The 25,661-nt window shown below is 46.7% G+C and overlaps 1 non-coding gene across 1 annotated transcript; it reads left to right on the top strand.

Moving 5' to 3' along the window:
- The first annotated feature begins 5,031 nt into the window (after window positions 1-5,031).
- LOC128117271 (U12 minor spliceosomal RNA) lies at window positions 5,032-5,182 on the top strand. Its single transcript, XR_008220757.1, has one exon. It is a non-coding gene; the product is annotated as a U12 minor spliceosomal RNA (small nuclear RNA).
- The last annotated feature ends 20,479 nt before the right edge of the window (window positions 5,183-25,661 follow it).

The raw sequence follows: 25,661 nt of genomic DNA, 5'->3' as shown, positions 1-25,661 counted from the left end.
TTCAGTGGCAGGAGTGTCCCAGGAGTGCTCTTGGGATACTTGTATGTGGTGCGTTAGCACTGCCAGGGGAGCACACTAGGGTGTGGGAAAGGGTTTCGTTTGAGCAGGCCTTGGGAAACTACCAGGTGCAAGCTGTTCTGGATTCCGTGACGCTGGTGCCTGCATGGGTCTGGGTCCTTTCAGGGTACTCTGATCTCGGTAGTCTATAGAAGACCCGTCACTGGTACGTGATTTAAAATGGTGTTACTGGACTAGTCAGGACTGGATAAGCCAGCTGTTGGGAAGCTACCGTGCTTGCCCTGTGGTAATACCTCACCACCTGATACTGCAGAAAGCCCCGGTTTACTGGAGCAATGTGGGGGGGGGGGGGTGCGGAAATTAGTCTGTTCACACTTAACTAGGTGATGCCAGGGCCGGAAGTATTTTACAGTTGAATCTGGTTCAGAACACTTCTGAAAACCCAAGCTTAAGTACCCTAATCATAAAACCTCTTGTCAGTGTCCCCACCAGGCATTCTAACAGTTGTTGGTTTGGGCCAGCTGCTGTTCGGTGGTCAGCAGTGTGAGATGTATGGTGGAGTGAATGGTATCCAGATGAGAGGAATTTGTATGGTCAAGATGGCTCAGTTAATAAAGGTGCTGCGCACTGAGCCTGATGACCCAATTTCTACCCCTGAAATCTAAATGGTGGAAGGAGAGAACTTCGGATTCTGACCTCCACAAGTACACGTGCAAAGTGAGTGTACTCCTGGCTGGTGGCCCCGTCACTTGACTTCAATCCCAGCACTGGGGAGGCAGAAGCAGGTGGATCTCTTGAGGACAGCTGGGGCTATACAAAAGAAACACTGTCTTGAAAAAGCAAAACAATTTAAACAAATGTGTACTCCAGTTTTGGGGTTGTGGCTATAGAAAGGAGAACCAAGGCTCATGTTCAACGTCGTAAATGCTGGTGTGGAGGTTCCTAATGCTCCAGACTGAGGACCTGCATTAGATTCCTGTTCCTTGCACTTCAATAGTTTCTAATTTTTGTAAGAGCCCAGGAAGTTATTTTTAGTGAAACTTGTGGGTATTTATGTCAAAAATAGCTGTAAAGTCTTCAGGAGCTGAGGGAATGCAGCTGATACTCGGGGGAAAATAAGGTATATTGAGCTAAAGGAAGGCTAATTCTACAGAGAGAAGAATCTATAGTCCATAAAAGAAATTGTAAACTTGCTTAGTGGGTTGTTTCTCCCCCAAGAGTAATGGTAAAAGTTATTACCATTACCTTTAATAACTTTGTTGTCAATGGCCCTGAATTACTTGAGGAACACTGCTGCTTCTGTGCTGGAGGGACAGGAGTTCTAACAGGTCTGGGAACGTAACAGCAATGATATTTAAGGTTTTCTTCCATTGTGCCAGGCACAAAAAAGGGTGAGGGTAGGGCAGACAAACTAAGATGATACATTCCAGCTGGAGAGCAGGGAAGACGGGAACTGCTGGACACATGGTGGTTCCAATTGCAAGGCCGCAGCGGCTGGGGTTACCTGCACAACAGCCCCCAGCTTTTTGTCAAGGGGTGGGGCTTATGAGCCCCACTACTGGCAATGGGTTGCTGTGAGGCAGGAGTGATTTTCCTCAGTGGTGTAGTCACTGGTAAGTTGCCTGACTCCTGTCTGTGAGTATTCAACCAACCCTAACTAAACTCAGTTGCATATACAGCCACGAACCTGGGAGGTGGGACTAGTTTAAAAGAGGTTCAATGCGGGAGGGAAGGGTGTAAGTAATGAATGAATTAAATCAAAATACATTGCCCACATGTATGACATCGTTTTAAAAATTGTATGCATGCAATAAATTGCCAGAAAGTTCAGTTCTTGCTGACTCTGATGTGTAAGGAAAGCTTTAGAAGTGTTAGCTAGAAATGTACTTTGAATCTGAAAGCAGTCGCCCTTCAAGTACATGAAAAAGTATCTAGAAGTGTGAATAAAGACAACACTGGGCTTATATAAACATATGTTAGTGTGAGCGTGTAAGATACATTCGGTGAAGGAGAGGCCTGTAACCCCAGCACCCTGGAAGATGAGACAGGAGATTTTGAGAACAGCCTGGGCTACATAGCAAAACCCTGTCTTACCATTTATATAAACAGAAAATGTTCAGCTCTTGTTTAAAAATACATTTAGAACACTCCAAACAAGTAATCCGCTGGTTGGTCTGCCTCCTAGAAACCTGGTGTGTGTGCATGAGAAGCCAAGGAACCTTCCATGTTCACATTCACAACTACTATGACTGGTTTAGTGAAAAGCTTAGAAACATCCAAATGCCTGTTGAAAGAATAGAATTAACTCTGTTAATCTTCAGTGGTGAACAAGAATCAACTATAACCACACATGATCAAATATTAGTAACAATGTAGTGTGCAAAGACTGCTTCTGAGGCTGGAGAGGTAGCTCAGCAGTTAATAGTTCATACTACTTGTACCTCCAGCCCCAGGACGACAACCACTGGCGTCCTCCAGCACCTGTACATACACAAACGGAATTAAAAATAGTTAAAGCACTTGAGAGGCAGAGGCAGGCAGATTTCTGAGTTCGAGGCCAGCCTGGTCTACAGAGCAAGTTCCAGGACAGCCAGGGCTACACAGAGAAACCCTGTCTTGAAAAGCCATTTAAAGAAACATTTAAAGTAAGTCTCTATAAAATGCAGCTATGGTTGGAGAGATGCTTCAGTGGTTAAAAACACTGGTTAGTCCTCCAGAGGACCCAGGTTAGAATCCCAGCACACACATGGCCGCTCACAATTGTAGCGAGTTTGAGGATCTGATAACCCCTCCTGGTGTCTGAGGGAGCCAGGCATGCAAGTGGTTCCTAGACAAACCTGCAGACCAAACATGGAAAACATTTTTTAATTAAAAACTTCAGCTGACTGTACATCATGAATCTTAAAAAGTTTTAAATGAATGATTCATTTGTTTATCCATGTGTGTGTTTCTTCCACCAACGACGTGAAATGCAAGCATAGTATTAATAGAGAATGCCTTACTTAGACAAGAAGCAAGGAGCAGGCTAAGGCAAGAGTCAGAGGTAGATAATGAGTGATGAGTAATAATGTCTTGTGATTGGGGCTGTGCTGAGGGCTTCCAAACACAAAGCCAGAGAGGATACATGGTTATGATTAATGCAGCACCAGGCATTGCAGGTTACAGGAAGGAGGAAGCAAAAGCTTGCTTGAGTGCTTAAGAATAACATCGGAAGAGAGAACGGGAGAAATAGTTAACGAGTTTGTTCAGACAGGAAAATGAACATGCAAAACTCACGGAAACTGACAAACTGCCAACCTGCTCCTTACACTTTACAGTTGTCCTGACCCTCCTTCTGGTTACCTCCAGAAGGGCAGGCGGCAAGAACTGGAGATGTGGGCAGACGGAGGACTGAGATGGGTTCATGAAACAGTCCTGGAGTGAAAAGTGCCCAGCCATCTTCAAGATGGAGCAGAAAGGTCCTTAAGGACCTCTGGTGGTGCAGAGTGAGTTTTTATTCCTGTGGTCCTGAGGAATTCCAGCACACTAGGAGACCATTTGCTTGAATTGAGCCCATCTTAAGGTTCTTCCCTTCTGAACCTTTTGAGGAAGCGGTCACTCCAAATCACAGTTATCTCCTATCACACTGTGTTGGGATCGACTTCTTAACACTTAAGACATCTGTACTTAACAGAATTGGGTTTTTTTGTTGTTGTATTTTTTAAGTCTGACTTGAGAGAGTTAAGAGTACATCATCTTGAACATTTCAGATCAGATCAAAGTGTGGTAGCATTTTGTTGGTTTTACTTTTCCCCAGATCTGGAAGAGGTGTATGGACAGTTACTTTTGGAAACATTAGTCCTTAAGAGTCTTGGCTGGAAGGTTGAAGGGTTCATAAAATTGGAAATGAACTTGGTGAGAGGAAGCTTTATCGTGGTAGACATGTCTCCCCACCACCGGTCTGCCCACTGGGACCACCTTACAAAGTAGCATAGGACATAATCCTGTGCAACCGTGGGGCTCAGGCTGGTGGGAAACTGATGGTGGCTAGACGACTGTGCCACTGGTGGAGTGGTTAAGTGTAGACCTTCCAGATGTGAGTTGGCAAAGCATGTGTGCCGGTTGAATAGCCTGGAATCGAGACAACTGGCACTTGTCTTCCAGGGGCTTGGTTTGAGCCGGCTGCTGGGGTGGGGTCCCAGCAGGGTCCGAGAGTCAACAGGAGCTAGTGGAGGTGCCTTCCAAGAGAATCAGCAAGAAATCGGTGAACCAGTTCGTGAAAGTGACTAAGAAGATTGGCTTAAACATCTGCCAGGGCCCTAGGGAGATGACTCGGTGTGTGTGAGGTGCTTGCCTCTGAAAGATGAGAACTTGAGTTCAGATCCCCAGCACTCAAGTAAAAACATAGTCCTAGAATTGGGGAGACAGAGACAGGAGGGTCCCTGGGGCCCACTGGTCTTCTAGTTAAGTGAGACACCTTGTCTCCCATCCAAGTACTAACCAGGCCCAACCTAGCTTAGCTCCAGGGCTCAGATTAGATAGGCACATCCAGGGTGGTATGGACGAAGAGGAGAGACCTTGCCTCATGAAATAAGATGGAGGTGTCCGAGGCAGACACTGTACAACCCTGCAGCAGTGGTGTGGTAAGGAATACAAACGAAGCGTCTAACTTCCCTTTGCATTAATTTGACCAAGAGCAAGCCCAGATTTGAATTCTCCACTTCTCTCCTGTCTTCATCTGTCTGTAGTCTAGTATCTAGACCAGCCTGTCTGAATATTGTGTGTGTGTCTGATCTCTCGGTCTCTGTTGTCTTTGCATTGTACCTCTATGTCTGTGCGTGCGTGTGTGTGCGTGTGTGTGTGTGTGTGTGTGTGTGTGTGTGTGTATGTGCGCGCGCGCATACGAGTTCAGGCCCCTAGCAAAGGGCTTTGCTCTGTTTATTGAACAGCAAACACATACACACACACAAAAAAGAAAGAAAGAAAAAAAGAAAAAGAAAAAGAATGGGTTTTTTTTTTTTAAATAGAAATCTCATGCCTTAAACTTATGAGTAAGGAAAATAATGATTCGGGGTGATGCCCGAGTCCTCACTGCTAATGTGAGAAGAATTTTTGAGCGGGTAAAGGTTACCCCCTAAGGCGACCCACCTACTTTGCGGGATGCCTGGGTGAGGTAGTCTGCCAAGAAAAAAAAAATAGAAATCTCTTAACAATTTTACAAGGGAAGAAATTACTGATGCCAACTGACTTAATAACATTCAAACAACTCTATCAACCTATAATCTACATGTTGCTTTCAACATTTGTGGTGGGCATTTGCTGTATAAGTTGCTTCCAATTTGTTGGCTGCTTTCAGCAAATAATTACAACATACTCATTATTCTGGGTCAAGGGTATGGAAGAGCACACAATTTAATATTAAAGCCCTGCATTGAGCTTGTGTAAAAGTTGGAATGCAAGTTTAAGTTTAAGGTTAAACTTAAAACAGGCAGAGCACACAGTAGGACAGCAGGTTAAATACATAGCCTTAGCAGATCTCCAGGTATATTATTAACCTGGTGGCAAGGTCTGTGAAAAATTCAGTCTCCATGAAATCAAGAGATATTTTCCGAAAAACATATCACTATGCCAGTTCAGTGAGATTGTGTCTCCTATCCAAGCACTAGCCAAGCTGGACCCTACCTGTCTCCAGAAATCAGGAACGCCCATGGTGGTGTGGCTGAAGAAAGAGACCTTGGCTTGTGAAATAAGATGGAGGTGATGGAGGAAGACAACATCAAACTCTGTCCTACACACACACACACACACACACACACACACACACACACACACACACACACACACACACACAGGAGAAACTGCCCAGGTCTCTTTGGTTCCACTCAGATAAGTCTTGTTCTCACTCACAGCTTCCAGGGTAACAGGTAAGGGAGGAGCAGGGCTGCTCAGGACCTGGAGATGAAGCTGCCCGCAGTCTTGCAGCTGCTGCGCCACACAGGAGAGAGAACTGTAGACCAAAGTGAGCTGGGGACTGGACTGTGCCAGCGGGATTGTGTGGAGTCCATGATTTGGTCCCCACTTTTATTAGTCTCTCAGCTGAGCAGGTGGAGAGCTTCAACTACAAGATTGTGTGTGGTTGGGATGGAGGAAGACGGAGAACACAAACAAGAACAAAGGTCACTGGATACACGTCTGCCCGGCCACGGCTGCCTCGCTGGGGAAACCGGGCAGTGTGTCTCAGTTAGCCCACTCCACTGAGAAAACGCATCCCCGTTCCCACTCAATTTGTTTCCCTGTTTTCTTTCAAAGGCCTTTAAAGCAGAACACTAACCACAAAGAAGCTTACTTTCTTAGGAAAGGAAGTATTTCATGCCTGATGATAGCAAACAGTAGCTTTGTTTTTTCCAAAAGAGTAATTCTTATTCACTCTTTCAAAAATGTGTGTGTGTGTGTGTGTGTGTGTGTGTGTGTGTGTGTGTGTGTGTGTGTGTGTGTGTGTGTGTTACAGCAGGCATGTAGAAGTCAGAGGACAACTTTTGGAAGTTGGTTCTATCATGGACTCCAGGATTGAACTCAAGTTGGCAGGCTTGTGGCAAGCCATTTTACCCAGGAAGTGATCTCACTCGCTTTTTATGCTCTTAGACAGGAGACTGGGGAGGGCCATTGGAGGTGAGGAGGCAGGATGGGGGGCGGGGTGAGCGAAAGGACATGTGGGACAGGAAAGGGGAATCTTAACGGGGAGCGGGGAGGGCTTCGAGGGGGAGATGGGTATTGTGCAGAGATGAGGGGAAATAAACACAGAAACTAAGTGTCCTCATGGTGTCTAGCGTGCTGGTTGGATTTGGAATTGCTAATAACTAAAAGTGACGTGAAGAAGAGAGGGAATGGGGGCAGTAGAGAGGAGTCGGGGGAGATGGTGGTGGGCCGATGTGGTCAAATGTATTTGATCGTATAATTGTATGACAATCTCAGAATACATAAAAAATATTTAAAAACAAAAAAAACACTTAGCCAAGTGAGGTGTCACAAACCTGTGATTCTATCACTCAGAAGGCAGAGGCCGGAAAATTGCCACAAATTCAAGGCTGACCTTGGCCTCAGTGGGAATCTGTCTACAAATAGAGTAAGAGGGCTGGCAGGATGGCTCATCAGGTAAGCGTGTTTTCTAAAGAGCCTGACCTGAATTCTGTCCCGGCCCCACATGGTGGGAGGAGAGAACCATCACCGGCCAGCTGTCCTCGGACCTCCACACGGGCTGCAGTGCTGGGATCATAAGCGTGTGTTGCCACACCCCATTTCTGCAGTCGTGGGGAGCGAGCCCATCAGTGAGTATGCTAGACAAGCACTCTGCAGCTTGAGCTGTGTCTCCATGAGCTCTCTCTGAAGAGCTTATGGCACGATGGTAAATGTGTGTCATGGCCACTAGAGAAGACCGTGCCTTAGTCTCTCCCCCTGCTGGCTGACACCTGGAGCTGGCACAGGTGACAACTTCTTCCTTCTAAGCTCTGCTTCAGCTGCTGAGAGGACCCTGGGGACAGCTTGGGAACGGGCGTCCTCCACCGCATTGTAGGAGCTGAGACTAGGGGTAGACCTGGGGGCTGGGACGCCAGGCAGGTGCTGCCTTGGCTACTGTTCTTGAGGCCTCTGTTTCAAGGCATCCACCTTAAATAAAAAGACTGACGAAGCCCCAGAATCCAGTGTCTTTTACCTCAGTGACTCTTAGCCTGGAAGAAAACGGCCCACCATGGGCATGCCCACTAGTGTCCAGAGGACTGCAGTTGGATCTTTTTAATAAAAGCAGAATGAGAAACAGCAAAGCCTGCCCATCCCTTCACATTTGACAGCTGCACCAAGAGAAGGCATGGCACCTGCCACCCACATCCCATGAGTCAAACTCCTAATCCCTGGCTGTGACGACAGGCTTGAAAAACCCCAGTTTACAGCCTGCAGCCTCTGATGGCTCCATCAGGATCATAGTGGCCCAGGGAGTGGAATGGAAAAGGCACATCTGGACAAACCAGAGATGTGTGTGTGTGGAGTCAGAAGGTGGTGGGCATGAAGAGACAGGTAGGGTTAGATCTGGGGAGACACAGAGGCCACTGGGTGTTCCGAAAGGAATGACCGACACCACATTGCTCTGGGGAAGAAAGGGCTCAGTGCCCTGGGGTGTCCAGAGAGGAAGATGGCGGAGTCCATCATTAGCACATCCTGCAGTGGTCCCTTCCCACCCAGCCAGTCTTAGCTGATGAGTACCAAGATGGTAATGATGCACAGAGAAACCATCAAAGTAGTCCCAGAGGAGAATGAGCTCTGGCCCCCAGGGGTCCTCCATAGCTCTTGTATATAAGTCAGTCTTAACAGTTGATGTGACAAGTGGGAACTGGCTTGATGGAAAGGCTCTGGTGTGACAGATGGCATCATTGCCACTTCTGCCCCATCTTCTCTGTCAACAGAAAGCTCCAGGAAGTCACCACTAAAAGAAGGGGGTCCCTGTTTCATGAACCCTGGTCAGTGTGCTCAGAAGAAATGTCAGAAAAAGCAACTGTCACTTCCAGATTTCAGCGTTTGTGAAGGGCTCACACGCTCTGTCAGTAAACTGTTCTGCCTCCCAGAAGAAATTACCAAGTGCAACTACCTGTCTGATATAAGGATCATGTATTTATTCGTTTATCTACTTGTTCATGAACTGCCCAGTCCATTAATTCAACCCTTTGGTGCGTCATTCATTCACATAACATCTGGGGAAGTGTTCTATCACACTATCCAGTTCTCTTTCAACACTAATGAATAGCAGCCTCCACACTGGAGAGGTGACTACTATGGCATTTAAGATGTTTTAATAACATAGATTCTTTTTTTTTTTATGACAATGAGACATGTCTGCTCCTGGCAGCACCAATTTACTTCAGAGAAGATGATAGGCATCAAAGAAACTCCTTACTGAGTTTACTTTCTTTGTGGCAAAAGTTAGCCAGTGGACAAGAAAATGTCCTTACATCGACTGCTGACAGTATGCTGTCCAAATGGACAAGCAGGACACAAAAGAAAGGACTGCCAAACCTTGCCAAGACAAGGTAGGACAGTCCTTCAGAATATCCTGCTCCACAGATAAGTCTGTCAGACATGCTAGGCCTGTAGGTCAAAGATGGATGCCCCAACGTTGCAGATGAACCTTGAGTGACTGTCCAGGCAGCTAGCTGTTTCTGTCATTTCTCACATTTTTTGGAAGTCACTTGCTTGCACTTCCTGTTTACTTAGGTAATATTACTTCTTTCTCAGGTCTCTGAGGGAAATGAAGATTAGATAGTTAAAGTTTTCCTTGTTAACAAATTCAGAAAGTCACTAAAGATGTGTAAAGGGTATAAGTTTGAAAGACATCAGAAGATAGTATACAACTGGTAATACAAGTTAGAAAGTGAATTAGGTCCAACATTTTGGACTCACCAAATAATGGAGTATTTTCTCTGAATTTGTCAAATGTTAATGGACTGGACATTGTTAATGTAATTCTTGACTGTATATATTGTATATAGTTATTGTATTTATTGTATATAGTTTTTCTTATATTAGTTAAAATCTTCTTTTATTATTTTAGACAAAAAAGGGAAAATGAGGTGATATTTTGTTGTACTCTAATTAAACTTGCCTGAAGATCAGGGGACAGCCAGCCACAGAATTAGCCACAGAGGTCAGGCAGTGGTGGCACACACCTTTAATTGTAGCACTTGGGGAGGCAAAGATCCCTCTGGATCTCTGAGTTCAAAGCCACACTAGACTACATGGGATTAATCCAGTTTAAAAGAGAAACAGCCAGGCAGTGGTGGTACACACCTTTAATTCCAGCACATGGAGTCACACGCCTTTAATCCCAGCACTAGGAAGGTTGTGATCCCAACCACCAGACAGGAAGTGATATGGCTGGGCAGAGAAAGGAATATAAACAGGAGGAGACAGGAATTAGTTCCTTTTGGCTGAGGACTGAGAGGCTGAGTCTGAGGAGTCATGGAGACAGGATCTTCTCTTTTTGGCTGAGGCGTTGGTGAGGTGAGAAGCGGCTGTGGCTTGTTTCCTCTGATCTTTCAGCTTTTACCCCAATATCTGGCTCCGGGTTTTTATTAAAACCAGTTTAGGATTCGTGCAACAGACAACCTGGGAGCTGCTAAGTGTATGAGGCCGAGTGCCTCGGTGGCCCCATTCTGGCATGGAAGTCCTGGAGGATTTCCGGAGCACTGCTGGTCTTCAGTTAGTGTTAGAAGGGCTAACGAGCTTCATTCTGATGGTGGGGCACAGCACAGCAGCTGGGGTAGACACACTTGGGCCAAAGCCGGAAGTCATGCACTCAGGAGAGGCCTGACCTCTCAGTTAATCCTTCTGCGAATGCCCTTGCCGACCTGCCTGAGACCCCTCTCTTCGTTGATTCCAGATCCAATCCAGTTGACAAACTCAGATTGATCATCACATAAATGCAATAAAAATATTATTTGACTCATCACATAAATGCAATAAAAATATTATTTGACACATACTCAATATTAAAATGTTAGAGTTTTGCTACAGTAAAGCTGTAAAATGCAGCGCTTACCTCATGGTTCTGAGCATATGTCAGGAGTTCAGAGACCACACAGCTGGTGCCTGAGGTGCCCGATGCTGATTCTGGGCACGCCTACAACAGCCTGTAACCTGCTGGGAGGATGTGCTAGCTACCCTGAGTGCTTTATTTCCATTCTTTGATTGCTCATTTCTGACAGAGCTTTCCATGGACTAAGTGGGAAGGGAACTGATCACTGAGTAGATCCAAATGTGGACCAGGGAACCAGAGCATCTGGCGACCAAGCCTTGGGAAGTACTTGATATAATTAAATAAGACAGTATGAGCAGTGGCAGGACTCATGAGATGCTTGATAAGCAGCCTTCCTCCTCTGCACCCCGTCCCATACCCACACTGCTGCAGACAGACCTGATGGAGAGGTGCTCAGTGAGTCATCTGCACACAAGGCGCAGCGGTCCCTCTCCCCAAGGGTAGAACCATTGCCGTTGGGAAATCCTGTCGGAACCCCCCCCCCCACCCCCATTCTCAGTGCCTGCTCCTCTGGAAGTCTCTGCAGCCCTGTGACAGGCTCAAGCTGCTTCCTCCTTTCCCTGAATCCAGAAGGGTCAAGAAGGACAACACAAGTTTCCGGACCCCCTCAGATGGATTGAGTTCCCTAAGATCCGAGCAGCAGCTACAGAAAAACTAGGCTGACCCCTCACAGGGGGCCTGAGGTGCCCCCTGAACCTGGCCCGACCTCTCCTAGTGCCTCAGAACTGTTCACTGAGTAAAGAAAGGCCAGGGAGGCCTGGGAGAGACCCCTCAGAGAACACACACACAGAATGAGACCTCGGAGTTTTCTAGTGAGGCTGGCTGGCATTGGACATTGCCATCGTACTTGGTGCCCGCTGCAGCCTGCCACTCTACTGTTCCGACAGCGCCTCTGGCTGCAGGCCCTGCCCTTACTGAACCTCTCAAGGTGCCTCGGGCTGCCACGAACTTTCCTTTCACACTCCAGGTAATCCGTGGTATCTGCTACCTTCTGCATTTCCGTGTGTGTGTGTGTGTGTGTGTGTGTGTGTGTGTGTGTGAGAGAGAGAGAGAGAGAGAGAGAGGGAGAGAGAGAGAGAGAGAGAGAGCAAGCAGAGGAAGATGTTGGGTGTCCTCCACCACTCCACCTTATTCCCTCTCTGTGAACCTGGAGCTAGGTCATCCCCCTGTCTAAGCCCTGTAGTGGGCAAACACAGCCACTCTGGGCTTTTTGTGTGTTTGTTTTATGAGGCAGAGTTTCTCTGTGTAATAGCCCTGGCTGTCCTGGAACTCACTTTGTAGACCAGGCTGGCCTCGAACTCACAGAGATCTGCCTGCCTCTGCCACCCAAGTGCTGGAAGTAAAGGCATGAACCACTAGGTTCATATTGGGCTTTTTATGTGGGGCTAGGATCCAAACTCCTGACCTCAGGCTTGGGCAGCAAGCTGTGTGACCCGCCACACCATCCCTCCAGCCCCTCCAGCCCCTCCTTTCTCTAGTGGCTGTTTCTTCTTCAGATTGAAAACAACAACAACAAACAAACAAACAAAAACAAAACAAAACAAAAACCAGAGCAGAAAACACTGCCCTGTAACGTGCCAGACCCAAATTGACCTCTGGAGACGAGAGTTTCATGGACCAAAGCACTCTGCTGATTAGCCAGAGATGGTCACTGAGCTCGAGCCAGCAGTGGCCACTGGATGGCTAATGACTTGGGTGGCTTGGACCGGAGACCCGTGTTGATCCATCTACCGTTTCCAGGGTGTGTGTTGATTCCATAAACGGTGGTGAGACAGTGAGCAAACCAAAAACTAAAAAGAGGACGAACTGAGTTTGTCAGCTTAGGCTTGAGGCCATGGCAGCCGCTTTGGGGTCATTCACATGCTGAGGAGCTGGCCAAGGAGGCCAGACGGTTTGGGGAATGAAGGTGGGGGAGGGGAAGGGAAGGAGAGGGTGAGGAGGGGGGTGCCCGCTGTTCCTCTCCAGTCTTCCCAGTCCCTGGCTCCTCACAGTAAGACACCCAAGTTACACATGTTTATTCCTTAAAACCAAAAAACCTTGGTCAGCACGCTGTCCTTGGAAAGAAACCCAGATTGGATGTCCCCCTGTGCTCCATTTTGAACGCCTAGCTCTGTCGCATGCCCCTGTCATGTCTTCCTGTGTCACTCAGTGTCCCCTGCTTCGATGTCCCTCTCTATGTTCTATCTTGTATTCGCAGCTCCCAGCCCAACATCACTGAGTGCAGTGGGTCTTTCTTGTTGGACTTTCTTTTGGACCGTCAGCCCCCAAATAATGACACAGAGACTTGTTATTAATTATGAAATCTTGGTCTTAGCTTAGGCTTGTTCCCAACCAGCTCTTATAATTCAAATTAACCTGTTTCTATTACTCTACATTCTGCCGTACGGCTCTCTACCTCTCCTTCATTCTATATGTCCGACTCCCTCCATGTATTTCTGGCGTCTCCTGTGCATCCAGATTCTAACCCAGAGTTCCTCCCTCTGCCTAAACCCTCCTGCCTAGTTGTTGGCCATTCAGCTCTGTAGATGTAACCAACGGTCTTATTAAATAAGAAACACAGAGCCGATTCAGAGAAGAAAGCCAAGAGGTCAGAGCTAAGAGCCTCACCCTTCCTGATTCAGGGATCCTCTTCAGCCAAGAGAGCTCTCCGAAAAGGGGGACCTACTTCCTGTGTGTGTCTTTATATAGTCTAGCTGTTCTGTCTTCTCATTGGTTGTAAACCCAAACATGTGACTGCCTCGTCACTGCCTGAATGTACCGCCCTCCAGGTCCTTAAAGGCGTGCACCACCACCGCCATGTACTTGCTATGGCTCTAATAGCTCTGACCCCCAGACAACTTTATTTATTAACATACAATTAAAATCACATTTCAGTACAAGTAAAATACCACCACACAGCTCTTTATTAAACCAATCATAATAAAATGGCTCTTTATTAAACCAGTCATAATAAAACGGCGACACATTTTCATACAGTGTGATCCAATACCCCACAACAACTGAGTCTTTGCTGTTGCACAGATGCTTGTCGGTTGAGAATGAAATGTGCCCAATGTTTCAGTCTCCAATAATGCCTTACCAGTGCATGGCTTTGTATCTCTTCTTGTTTGTTCACGTATTTTAAAGATTCATTTCATTTTTTAAATCATGTGTGTGTGTGTGTGTGTGTGTGTGTGTGTGTGTGTGTGTGTGTGTGAGAGAGAGAGAGAGAGAGAGAGAGAGAGAGAGAGAGAGAGAAAACAAGTGCAGAGGCCCACTAAGGCAGTGAGAGCACTGGATCTCCTGGTGATAGATTGAGGTGATTAATGAGTGAACTGCCTGACATGGAGTCTGGGACTTGAACTTCAGTCTTTGCAAGCAGCAAGTGTTGTTTATTTTCAGTGCTATTTACCATGTGAGAGAAAATGCGAGGTACTACGAAACCCACTGTAAGAGTTTTTATTAGATGAGGGTAAAGAGGGAATGCGCAATAGGCCTACTAGAAATGAATGATGTGGAAAAAAGGGTCAGGGAACAGGTGGAATCTGCCTTTATAGGTCCCCCTCCTAACATATGGGCTTACGTAGCTACGTCACACATGCACATAGATTATGTGATCACACTGCGCACAGATTATGTGGTCATGTAGCACACAGATTACGTAGGACGCCAGGCCCTGGGATGACTAAGCATTCTGCCTGACTGATGGACAGCGAATGTGCGGTCATGTAGCTGGGGTTGGGGGTGGCTGGGAATTATAACATTCCACACTTCTTGTTATTGTAAAAATTAGGAGTTAGAGCGGGCAGGTGAGCGGGAATGGGGTCACCATGTCTCCTGGAACTGCTTCCAGCTGATTCGGTGGGCACTGGTTGATTTTGAGGGGTAGGGAAGGGGGCTTTTTGAGGTAATCGGACGTTCTAGGTCGCTGATTCCCTTCAGCTGCTTTGGGCCCTGTGGAACCGTCCATCGCCACTTGGATCTGGCTGTTTGGATCTGACAAGGGGCTGGTGAGGCAGAAAAGGAAGTTTAGAAAAAATTTACCTTGAAGGGGCTCCTGAGGGGTCCCGGGACCAGGAAAGTTTGAATGATACTTATTTGAAGTGGATCTGACCTGTCCAGGTGGATCCAAGCTGGCTCTGGAGCTCTGAAGAATTTTTAACTTTATGAAGGAGACAAATTTTAAGTGTATTAAGAAGCATAGGGAACTTAAAATTTTGAGCTGGTAGCCATGATATTATAATGTTTAGTACTCTGCTATCAGAATTTTATTGGTTAGTGTAAGAGAGAGAGAGAGAGAGAGAGAGAGAGAGAGAGAGAGAGAGAGAAATCTGGAACATGCCTTTTTTTATTATTATCAATTAGGCTTTTTATCTTCATCTGAGACAAACCTTAAGGCCCCTATTTCCTTTATTATTTTGGCATCCAGGAGACACAGGTGATCAATTGCTGAGGGCATTTAACAGTCTATTTTTGCAGAGTCCAGACCCTTTTGTGTCTGGGAGTGTGAATGCTCTGGACTGTTACTGCTTCTTACCACCTGGGTATATTTGATGGTCCTTGTGTCTCTGGTTTTATGGCTGATGGTGGTCCGGAACGATTAGCTGAGTAATTAATTAGAAATTTGAATGTGTTATTAGAGACACAAAGGAAAGCTGATGAAGCAAAATAAGGTCAGTAAAGACAGAAAACTTGGAGAGGGAATCAGGAAGAAGAAAAAACATGGGGTTCCCAATCCAGTGGGACTGAGTACGGTTGGGGATGAAACCTCATTCTTCTAGAATTGGTGACAAGGCAGTTGATCCCCATGTCCTCTGGAACTTTAGAGAGCAGGGCCCTGTTTGCATCACTGCATGTGAGGAGTGAGGGTCAGATAAAAGGCCTCCCCTGGGGTGAGGGTAGGGCAAAAGGGTTCAGGTGAGACAGGTGAGTCCAGTGCGGAAAGCCCTCGAGCTTAGCAGCTGTGGGGGTTACCAGAATTACCTTGAAGGGTCCCTGCCATTTAGGGGAAAGGGGTGAGGGGTGCTGGCCTGGAGGGGAAGGAAGAACCTGGTCCCCAGTGTGGATTGAGGGTGGGCAAGAATTGTCACATGGCTGAGGCAAGGAATGGTCAGCGAAGTTCCACAGAGAGGGCAGAGGTGATGGAGTAGAGAGGTAAGCAAGTGCTCAGGGAGAGGTGGAGGTTGTAAGAGGAGGCCCCGGGATTAGAACCAACCTCCCATACGTGAGCTCAAACAGAGCGATTGAAAGGCGTTGATTGGGAAGGGTCCGGAGCCTGAAAAGAGCTAGAGGCAATAATTTCACCCAGTCAAGGTGAAGTTTCTGTGACATCTTAATAAGAATAGATTTTAAAGAGCGGTTGGTGCATTTCGACTGAGGGTGGTAAGGGATATGAAAATGCCAAGGTACATTAGGAGCTTTAGATAGGGTCTGGGAAATCTGAGAGGTGAAATCCGGACCATTAGCAGACTGAAGAGAGACAGGGTGTTGCTAGAGTTTTCCTGCCTGGCCCACAGTCAGGACAAATCTCTCTCACCCGCCAGTCCCAAGCCGCTCAAACCCGATCAAGTAAACACAGAGACTTATATTGGTTACAAACTGTATGGCCGTGGCAGGCTTCTTGCTAACTGTTCTTACAGCTTAAATTAATCCATTTCTATTAGTCTATACCTTGCCACGTGGCTTGTGGCTTACCAGTACTTTACATCTTCCTTATCCTGATGGCGGCTGGCAGTGTCTCTCCCACCCAGCTTCCTGTTCTCTCAATTCTCCTCTCTGTTAGTCCTGCCTATACTTCCTGCCTGGCCACTGCCAATCAGTGATTTATTCATTGACCAATCAGCAACACATTTGACATACAGACCATCCCACAGCACTTCCCCTTTTCTTTTCTTAAAAAGGAAGGTTTTAACCTTTACACATCTCCAAAGTCAGCTTGGTATATTTGGGAATTTGGGCATAGCTTCTCTTACCACTTCCTGCTGGAGGGGGGTGCTGTATCTTCTGGGGAAACAAAGAAAATTTTAGGATCATGGAGTAGTCCGTGAGGTGCTGTGGGATGTTCTGTATGGCAAATGTGTTGCTAATTAGTCAATAAATAAAACACTGATTGGCCATTGGCTAGGCAGGAAGTGTAGGCGGGACAAGGAGGAGAATAAAGCTGGGAAGTGGAAGGCTGAGTCAGAGAGACACTGCCAGCCGCCACGATGAGGAACAGCATGTGAAGATGCCGGTAAGCCACGAGCCATGTGGCAAGGTATAGATTTATAGAAATGGATTAATTTAAGCTGTAAGAACAGTTAGCAAGAAGCCTGCCACGGCCATACAGTTTGTAAGCAATATAAGTCTCTGTTTACTTGGTCGGGTCTGAGTGGCTGTGGGACTGGTGGGTGAGAGAGATTTGTTCTGACTGTGGGTCAGGCAGGAAAACTCTAGCCACAGTGAGGCTGTATCATCTGAGCCAGTTGCCTTGAAACGGTTCTGGATGTTGGATCATCTGGGCCATGGTGTCATCAGAGACCTTTCAGGTGGTCTTGGCTGGTCAAACCTGATGTGTCTTAATCTGGAACAAATCCATAGCCTCTGGCTTTCTGTGGAAACAAAAGCAGAGTCTCCTTTCCAAAGTAACATATCCTTATATCCAAATTTTGAAGTCAAGGTACCTTTAAAATATGCATATTGGTTTAACTCAGCTTCCTTTACAATCAAATATCTCTCTGTAGTTAAGAACCCCAAAGACAACACAATCCAGATTCTCTGTGTGATATCCATCTTTACGGGGCTTATTTTTTATATTAATTTTACTGTCTCTTTAAAGACTTTATTTTTTAAAACTATGTATTTGTTTCTATAACTGTATATATCACCTTTTTTGTCTCTTTCAAGCCTACGTATATTTTACACACATTTTAAACTATTACATCTGAATCTGTCTTATTGTGAATCTATTGCCTTAAACTGCAGCAGCTGTGGCTGCTGGCTCCGCCCACCTCAGCTTCCCAGCATGGCGGTGGTTTACCGCCAGCTCTGGGAGCCATCGTGGGTCTATGCTTTTATCTAAGCAGCATGTAGCCCAGAAACCTCTTTTTTTTGTTTTGTACTAGCAAAGGCTAAATCCACCATGCAGCTTAATGTGCCACTTGCAGAGGCCTCATTCCCACCATACCGCAGGTCGAGCGCGCACACTAGGAACCCACCAGTAGCTCAAACCGGCAGCTGCCGCTCATTTGAGAGAGACAATTAGGAAGCTGTTTTTAGCTCCGTTTTAGAATCTTTTCTCAGTTTTTAGGTGGAAACTCTTGCCACCACGTTGGACGCCATTTGTTGCTAGAGTTTTTCTGCCTGGCCCACAGTCAGGACAAATCTCTCTCACCCGCCAGTCCCAAGCCGCTCAAACCCGATCAAGTAAACACAGAGACTTATATTGGTTACAAACTGTATGGCCGTGGCAGGCTTCTTGCTAACTGTTCTTACAGCTTAAATTAATCCATTTCTATTAATCTATACCTTGCCACGTGGCTTGTGGCTTACCAGTACTTTACATCTTCCTTATCCTGATGGCGGCTGGCAGTGTCTCTCCCACCCAGCTTCCTGTTCTCTCAATTCTCCTCTCTGTTAGTCCCACCTATACTTCCTGCCTGGCCACTGCCAATCAGTGATTTATTCATTGACCAATCAGCAACACATTTGACATACAGACCATCCCACAGCAACAGGGATCCCAAATTGGGGCATGATCTCCCGGAGAAGGAGGTCAGCAACTGTCTGAGCCCACTTATTAGAAACCAGAAATGCCTCCACCCAACTCAAAAATGAGTCCATGATCACAAGGAGATATTTCATCTGACAGTGGGCATATGGGTAAAATCGAGCTGCCAGTCAGTCTCTGGAAGGGAACCTCTAGCCTGGTGGGTGGGAAAAGGTTGGCTCTGATATTTGGAATTGGGATCTGACTTCTGCAAAGGGCAGTAATAGTTCTTAAGAACTGTAAGTCAGCCGGGCGGTGGTGGCGCACGCCTTTAATCCTAGCACTCGGGAGGCAGAGCCAGGCGGATCTCTGTGAGTTCGAGGCCAGCCTGGTCTCCAAAGCGAGTTCCAGGAAAGGCGCAAAGCTACATAGAGAAACCCTGTCTCGAAAAAAAAAAAAAAGAACTGTAAGTCCTCAGAGGTGGGCTGTAAGTGAGCTTTTACAAACTGAGACAGAGCCAGACTATGAGGGTGAAAGAGCTGATGCAGACAGGACAGAATTTGCCTAGTGTCAGGGGCTGTGAGGATGTGGGCTGCACTGTATGGATCTCTGCGGTGGGTAGGGTGAGTCTGGGCCCTGGAGGGCCACTGTCCTGGCTGCCTGGTCGGCCTGGTTATTTCCCTTAGAGATGATGGAGCTGTCGGTCTGATGAGACCAGCAGTGAATAATTCCTATTGCCCTGGGGAGATGGGAGGCTTTTATCATGGCCATTATTTGACCTGAGTTAGATATGGATCCCCCTTTTGCTGTGAGGAGCTCACACTCCCTCCAAATAGCAGTGTGGTACAGGAGGATATGGAAAGCATATTTGGAGTGTGTATAAACATCTAGGGATTGTCCCTGTGCCAATTAAAAGGCACGGGTGAGAGCTATCAGCTCAGCCTGTTGGTTAGTGGTGTGTGGGGGTAATGTCTGTGCTTCTATTATCTCAGTATCTGATACTATGGCATAGCCTGCTTTATGGGTCCCCTCATGTAGAAAGGAGGTGCCATCTGTGTACTAGGTGTAAGTGGGCTGAGGCAGTGTGCCCTCCTGTGTGTGCGGAGGGTGAGGCCACAGTTCCTCTAGGGTTTCAGTGCAGGAATGAGAAGGAGAACAGTCAGCATTAGGTCGAGAGAGGAGGCTTGAAATACTGAGGGGTGGGCAAGTCTGGAAAGTAAGCGTGGCATCTTCCAGTAGTGCCACTGGGAAAGAGAGAACTCAGAAAGGAGATAAAGTTTGTAAGCCTTTATAAGTTAAGAGATGGGACAGGTTGTAGTGGGAGAAGATAGTGGTGGGTGACCCAACCTTGACCCAAAGGTTAGCTTCTTTGATTCCCGAATAAGGAGCTCAGCAGCTGCTAAGGCACGAATGCAGGGTGCCCAGCCCTGAGAGGTGAGGTCTAGCTGGCTTTTGTTTTTTGTTTTGTTTTTTTGTTTGTTTTTTTTTTTTTTTTTTGGTTTTTCGAGACAGGGTTTCTCTGTGTAGCTTTGCGCCTTTCCTGGAACTCGCTTTGTAGACCAAGCTGTCCTCGAACTCACAGAGATCTTCCTGGCTCTGCCTCCCAAGTGCTGGGATTAAAGGCGTGCGCCACCACCGCCTGGCATGTCTAGTTTTTTTTTTGACAGATATGTTACAGGTGCAAAGGAGGGTCCCAGCCGGTGCCCTAGGGTCCCAAGGGCATATCCCTCCTTCTCTCCTACATAGAGGGAAAAGGGATGGGTTAGGTCTGGGAGGTGAAGTGCTGGGGCCTGAAGGAGAGCCTGTTGGAGATTCTGGAAAGGTCCAGTAATGGGGTGAAGGAAAAGTTCATGCAGGGAGCCCAGAGTGGCCAGGCAAATGGGAAGTGGGCAGTTGTAGATGAATGAAACTTGGTACAGGATCCCGGGCACAGGGCGCTGGGAGGGCCTGCTTTGTCACAGCTCCACTGTCATTTATTTTCAGCACTATTTACCATGTGAGAGAAAACATGAGCCACAAGGAAACCCACTGTAAGAGTTTTATTAGGGGAGGATAAAGAGGGACTGTGCAATAGGCCTACTAGAAATGAACGGTGCAGGGGAGAGGGCAGGGGAACGGGTGGAATCTGCTTTTCTAGGTCCCCTGAGCATGAGCATATGGGCTTACATAACTACGCCATGCATGCACATAGATTACGTGATATGCTGTGTGCAGATTACATGATCACGTAGCGCACGGATTATGTAGGACGCCAGGCCCTGGGATGACTAAGCATTCTGCCTGACTGATGGACAGCACATGTGCGGTCGTGTAGCTGGGGTGGGAGTGGCTGGGAATCATAACAGCAAGTGTTCTTAAACACTGAGCCATCTCTCCAGTACCTCCTTCCTTTCCTTTCTTTTCTTTTTCTTTTTTTTCTTTCTTTCTTTCTTTCTTTCTTTCTTTCTTTCTTTCTTTCTTTCTTTCTTTCTTTCTTTCTTTCTTTCTTTTTGTTTTTGTTTGTTTGTTTTTTGTTTTTTTCAAGACAGGGTTTTACTGCATAGCCCTGACTGTCTTAGAACTTATTGTGTGGACCAGGCTGGCCTCAAACTCACAGAGATCCACCTGCCTCTGTCTCCCAAGTGCCAGGATTAAAGGTGTGTGCCACCACCACCCAGCTAGTCCCTCTTATTTTATTATATTTTCAAACACTACTCTGTGTGTACGTGTGTGTACGTGTGTGTGTGTGTGTGTGTGTGTGTGAGTCTCTGCACTTGCGTGGAGGTCAGAGGACAACTTGCGGAAGTTCGTCTGCCCTTCCACAATGTGGGTTCTGGAGATCACTCGGTTGAGTGCCAAAGTGCCCCTTGCTGACTCCATCTGTGGCGTTTATGTGCTTTAAATGTATAGATTACATAATATTGGTCAATCTGAGTTCAGAAACAGTACGAGAACTTTGTTTTAGGGGTCTTAGGGATTGTACTTTTGGAGTCAGGAGTTCGGATACCTCAGTGTTCTCAGGAGGGTCGGACTAGTGGGATTCAGGTAGTCCAAGAGCTCTTAAATCATGCAGGGCAATAGGTGACATTCGCAGGAAACCGTCGACTGAAATGGAAAGGGTGGTTGAAGGTGGTTGAGGAGAGAATGGATAGACCAGTTTAAAAGGCTGGTGAAAGATGGTGTGATGCCCTGCTGACCTACCTGCTGAGCCTCTGCCTCCCATGTACTTCTCTGTGATTCTGGGTTCCCCAGTCAAAGGTTCGAGGACACAGAGGCTATGGGAGTGAGCTCCGCCTCCTAAGAGCCCCCGCTCCACCTTGAGCCGCTCCCCCAGTGTTGTGTTTTCCAGTGAGCTCTACACTCTCTGGTCTACCTAGCTGCATGTCTCCACTGTCCTCAGGATGATGTAAATGTGGACTGGCAGCTGGTGGGGCAGTTGGCTGCTGGCTTCTGACACATGAGGGACGAGAGGGGATGTGACTTGCAGGTGGTGAAGCCGGACTCTCTCCTGACATTCTCTCAGAACTCGGGCAGCTCTGTGCCGGCAGCCTTCTCCCTGTAACTCTCACAGACCCAAACTCTGAGCGGCACAGGCTCCCTGACCTCAGGGTCCTCCCTGACTCTCCAGCACCGCCCAGTGGCCCCATCCATCATTTCTGGAAGCATGGACCGATCTCCTCTCCCTCTTTCCCATCAGTTGTTAATGGGGTGGGGGTGGGGGTGGATCCAGGTGTCTCCCTTTGTTCACGGTGCTCTCTATTAAATGGCGCTTCTCAGCAGGATTTTTTTTTTTGGTTTTTTTTTTTTTTTTTGGTTTTTCGAGACAGGGTTTCTCTGTGTAGCTTTGCGCCTTTCCTGGAACTCACTTGGTAGTCCAGGCTGGCCTCGAACTCACAGAGATCCGCCTGGCTCTGCCTCCCGAGTGCTGGGATTAAAGGCGTGCGCCACCACCGCCCGGCTCTCAGCAGGATTTTAAATGGAACATCAAATGCTAAGAGTTCACACTTGCCATTTCTCCCCTTGTATAAGATCTAAGTCCTGGAAGCCTCTATCACACGTTAGACAGGTGTTCTGGGTCCACCCCAGTAATTACTAAAACTATTTTGGCATCTTCGAAAATCCAGAAAGCTACAAGTTTGTCAGAGAAAATCATTTGTCCCATCCTTCTCTCTGTCCGCCATGACAACTGTTATGTAACTGTTTCCTTGGAGATTGAAACATCCCATCCTGCAGGAAGCTCCTTAAGCGGGAAGGTAAACAACTCCAAATAGCTCCAACAAGTCCCAGAAACTGACCAGACTCACTAGGTCCCTCCCTGCCAGACTAAACAGTAAGAACTTGAGAGTCCCTCTCAGAGCAAGTTGGGAGACCAGACCAGCTGCCTGGGAGAAACAGAAACCAGCCAAACTGCCTGGGAGAGGTTTGGGCCAACTGAGGTACCGGAAAGGACCTTCTCCAAACTGCTGATCGGCCTGCAGGCTGTGCAGTGTGCTCTGGGTTCCCAGCTTTGTGAGCTGTCACCCATGCTAGGGTGGGCTTCGGTGATGCAGCTGTGAGTCATTTCTTCTCCTGTAAGTAACCATAAAACTCATTGGTTCACCAAGTTGGACTTGGGTGGTGTCCATATTTTGGTCTGTCGTGGGCTCCTCATCTGGGGTGAGTAGACCAGTGTGTTGTGTCTCCCCGGGAAATGTTTTGTCAAATGCAGAACCTTTCTTAAAGCTCCCATATTGGAAAGAATCCCTAAGTTAGTATTATGCATTATTATTATTATTGTATTATCTTACTATATTATTATATTATCTTACTACTATTACTTGGGGCTAAGGGTTGAACTCAAAGCACATACATGCTAAACCCAGGTTGAACTGCACCCAGACTCCCGAATTACAATATATACTTCTCTGTAGGGAGAGCTCCTGCAGGGCTGCAGCTGTTTTGATTCCAGGGGTGTTAGCACCTGGCTTTAACCTGCCTTTGTGACTGCTACCTTTGGTCTCCAGTACCTTCCATTTGAAATGTGTAAATCTTATCTGAGACTTTCCTAAAGGTTCAAAGCCCATATAAAACTTGGTTGGGGGAGGATGTTAAGAGGGTGAGATGTCTCTTAACTGAGAACTTGCATTAGCATTGTCTCTTTGGGCAGTTTAGATGAGAGATGTTGGTTTATGGAATTGACTTGCTAAAGGTGTGAACTGGATAACAATAAAAAGGCCCTTTGCAAAGCCACAGTGAGTCAGTCCTCCAGAGGCTGACCCCCTGCAGCTGGAAAAGGCTAAAAATCATCCTTAGAATGTCTCTGTCTTCTTTCCATGAATCCAGTGACCCCACACCTGAGATACAACACTTCTCTTTTAGTTTTTAGAAATTATGGTTACTGACTTTGTGAGGGGAGGGGCATGTGCTGCATGTGTGGAGGTCAGAGGACACTTCAGGAGTCCTTCTCTTTCCACTAAGTGGGTCCTCCCGACCAGTTCTGGGGTGTGGTCACAGGTGCCTTAGCCAGCTGAGCCATCTTGCTGGCCCGATACATTTATTTTTATGCTTCATAAAATCCACTGACTGTTTTTTTTAAACCAACATGAAATTCACATAAATTTGCATAATACAAAATTGGCCATTTTAAGGTGAAGGCACTTAATGTGTTTGAAATTTATGCAAATGCTACCCCATAAGGCTCCAAAGCACATTTCATTGTGGGGAAAGGGAGTCCTGTAAACAGCTCCCGTTACCCCTCCACCAGCCTGGGCAACCACCAACCTCCATTCTCGACAGATGCATCTATCAGTAAAGGGCAGAGTCTAGTTTTTCCTTTTTAAAAATATAGTGTTAAGGTGGCTGGAGAAATGGCTCAGCTGTTAAGACCACTCACTGCTCTCCCAGAAGACCTGGGTTCAGTTCCCCAGAACCCATGTAGGAGCTCACGACCACCTATAAACTTGTTTCAGGGATCCAATGCCCTCTTCTAACCTCTGAGGACACCAGGCACGAGTGTGGTGCTCACATATACATGCAGGCAAGACACTTATACACATCAAATATTAAGAAAGAAGTGTTTAAGAAATATGTATCACATTAACAAACGTCATAAGAATTACCATCGTGGCCATTTGAAGCGTATAGGTCAGTGGTGTTTTCACATAGTTGTGAAGCAGGGTTCAAGGGCGTCTTCACTTTATACAACTAAACAGCACATATAACCCTGACAACACTTCATCCCTTTTTGTGGACAAATAATGTTTTGTTGTGTGGACATACCGCAATTCCTCTATTCAACCACCGGTCAGCATTTGGGTCCCTTCTACATTTTCACTGTTGTAAATAGTGGTAGAGATTTGTGGGTTTGGTTTTTTTTTTTTTCAAGATTTATTTATTTATTATGTATACAGTGTTCTATCTGCATATATCCCTGCAAGCCAGAAGAGGGCACCAGATCTCATTACAGATGGTTGTGAGCCACCATGTGGTTGCTGGGAACTGAACTCAGGACCTCTGGAAGAGCAGCCAGTGCTCTTAACCTCTGAGCCATCTCTCCAGCCCCCGTGTTAGAGATTTAGATTTGTATCTAAGTTTTTTATGTAGATATGTGTTTTCATTTCTCTATCTAAAAGTAGAATTAATCATGTCACATGTTAATAGTTTCTTGATAAGGATGATAATTTTGACTATTGTTTTGGTTTTTGATAGAGAATCTCCCCATGTAGTCCAGGCTGTCTTTCAACTCAAGATCCTCAGCCTCAGCCTGCTGTTGGGATCACAGGCCACCTTGCCAGGCTATGTGTAGCCTGGTAAGGTCTCTGGTGGCCCCTTTGTCATCATAAATATAACAACCATAGTCCATTCAGCAAACTAAGAGGTCAGTTCCACAGCTCAGGAACAAGGGTCAGACAGTCTTTTTCTTACAGTTCTTGGGAAGGAGTGGAACCCACCCTGGTGAGGGACTCAGAGATGTGTGAACATTGGGTCATCCCAGTGACTGGTGTAAGCGTGGGAAGGCAGTTGCTAGCATTCAAGGGTCAGAGGTCAGGGATGCTGAATTGTCTTTGAAGTGAATTTTCAAGGATAGCCCTGAGTCATGAAGAAGTGCTCACTTAATGCAATTACCGGATGTCCTGGGATGGCTGGCCATTTCTGCAGAAGAATCGAGATGACATTAGGACCAGAGCAGATCAGTGTGTGGAAGACTTCCTGTCACTAGCCCAGGTACTGAGAACCTTCCCCTTTAGTCCTCATCACACTGGTGCTTAGTCATCTCAGTTGCCATAACAAAATGTCATCGATGGTGTGGCCTAAAGAACAAACAGTTCCAAAGGAGCTGAGCTGCCGGATCCAGAGCATGGTGAGTTCTCCTGGCTTATAGATGGCTAATCTCCCTGTATCCTCACATAGGGTTGGGAGAATTTCAGATTTTTTCCTTATAAGGTCATTAGTCCTGCCATG

The sequence above is a fragment of the Peromyscus californicus genome, unplaced genomic scaffold, assembly GCF_007827085.1.
Source record: "Peromyscus californicus insignis strain IS unplaced genomic scaffold, ASM782708v3 Scaffold_20__1_contigs__length_68692818, whole genome shotgun sequence".
NCBI lineage: Eukaryota > Metazoa > Chordata > Mammalia > Rodentia > Cricetidae > Peromyscus > Peromyscus californicus.
This window is presented reverse-complemented; position numbering and strand designations above follow the sequence as displayed.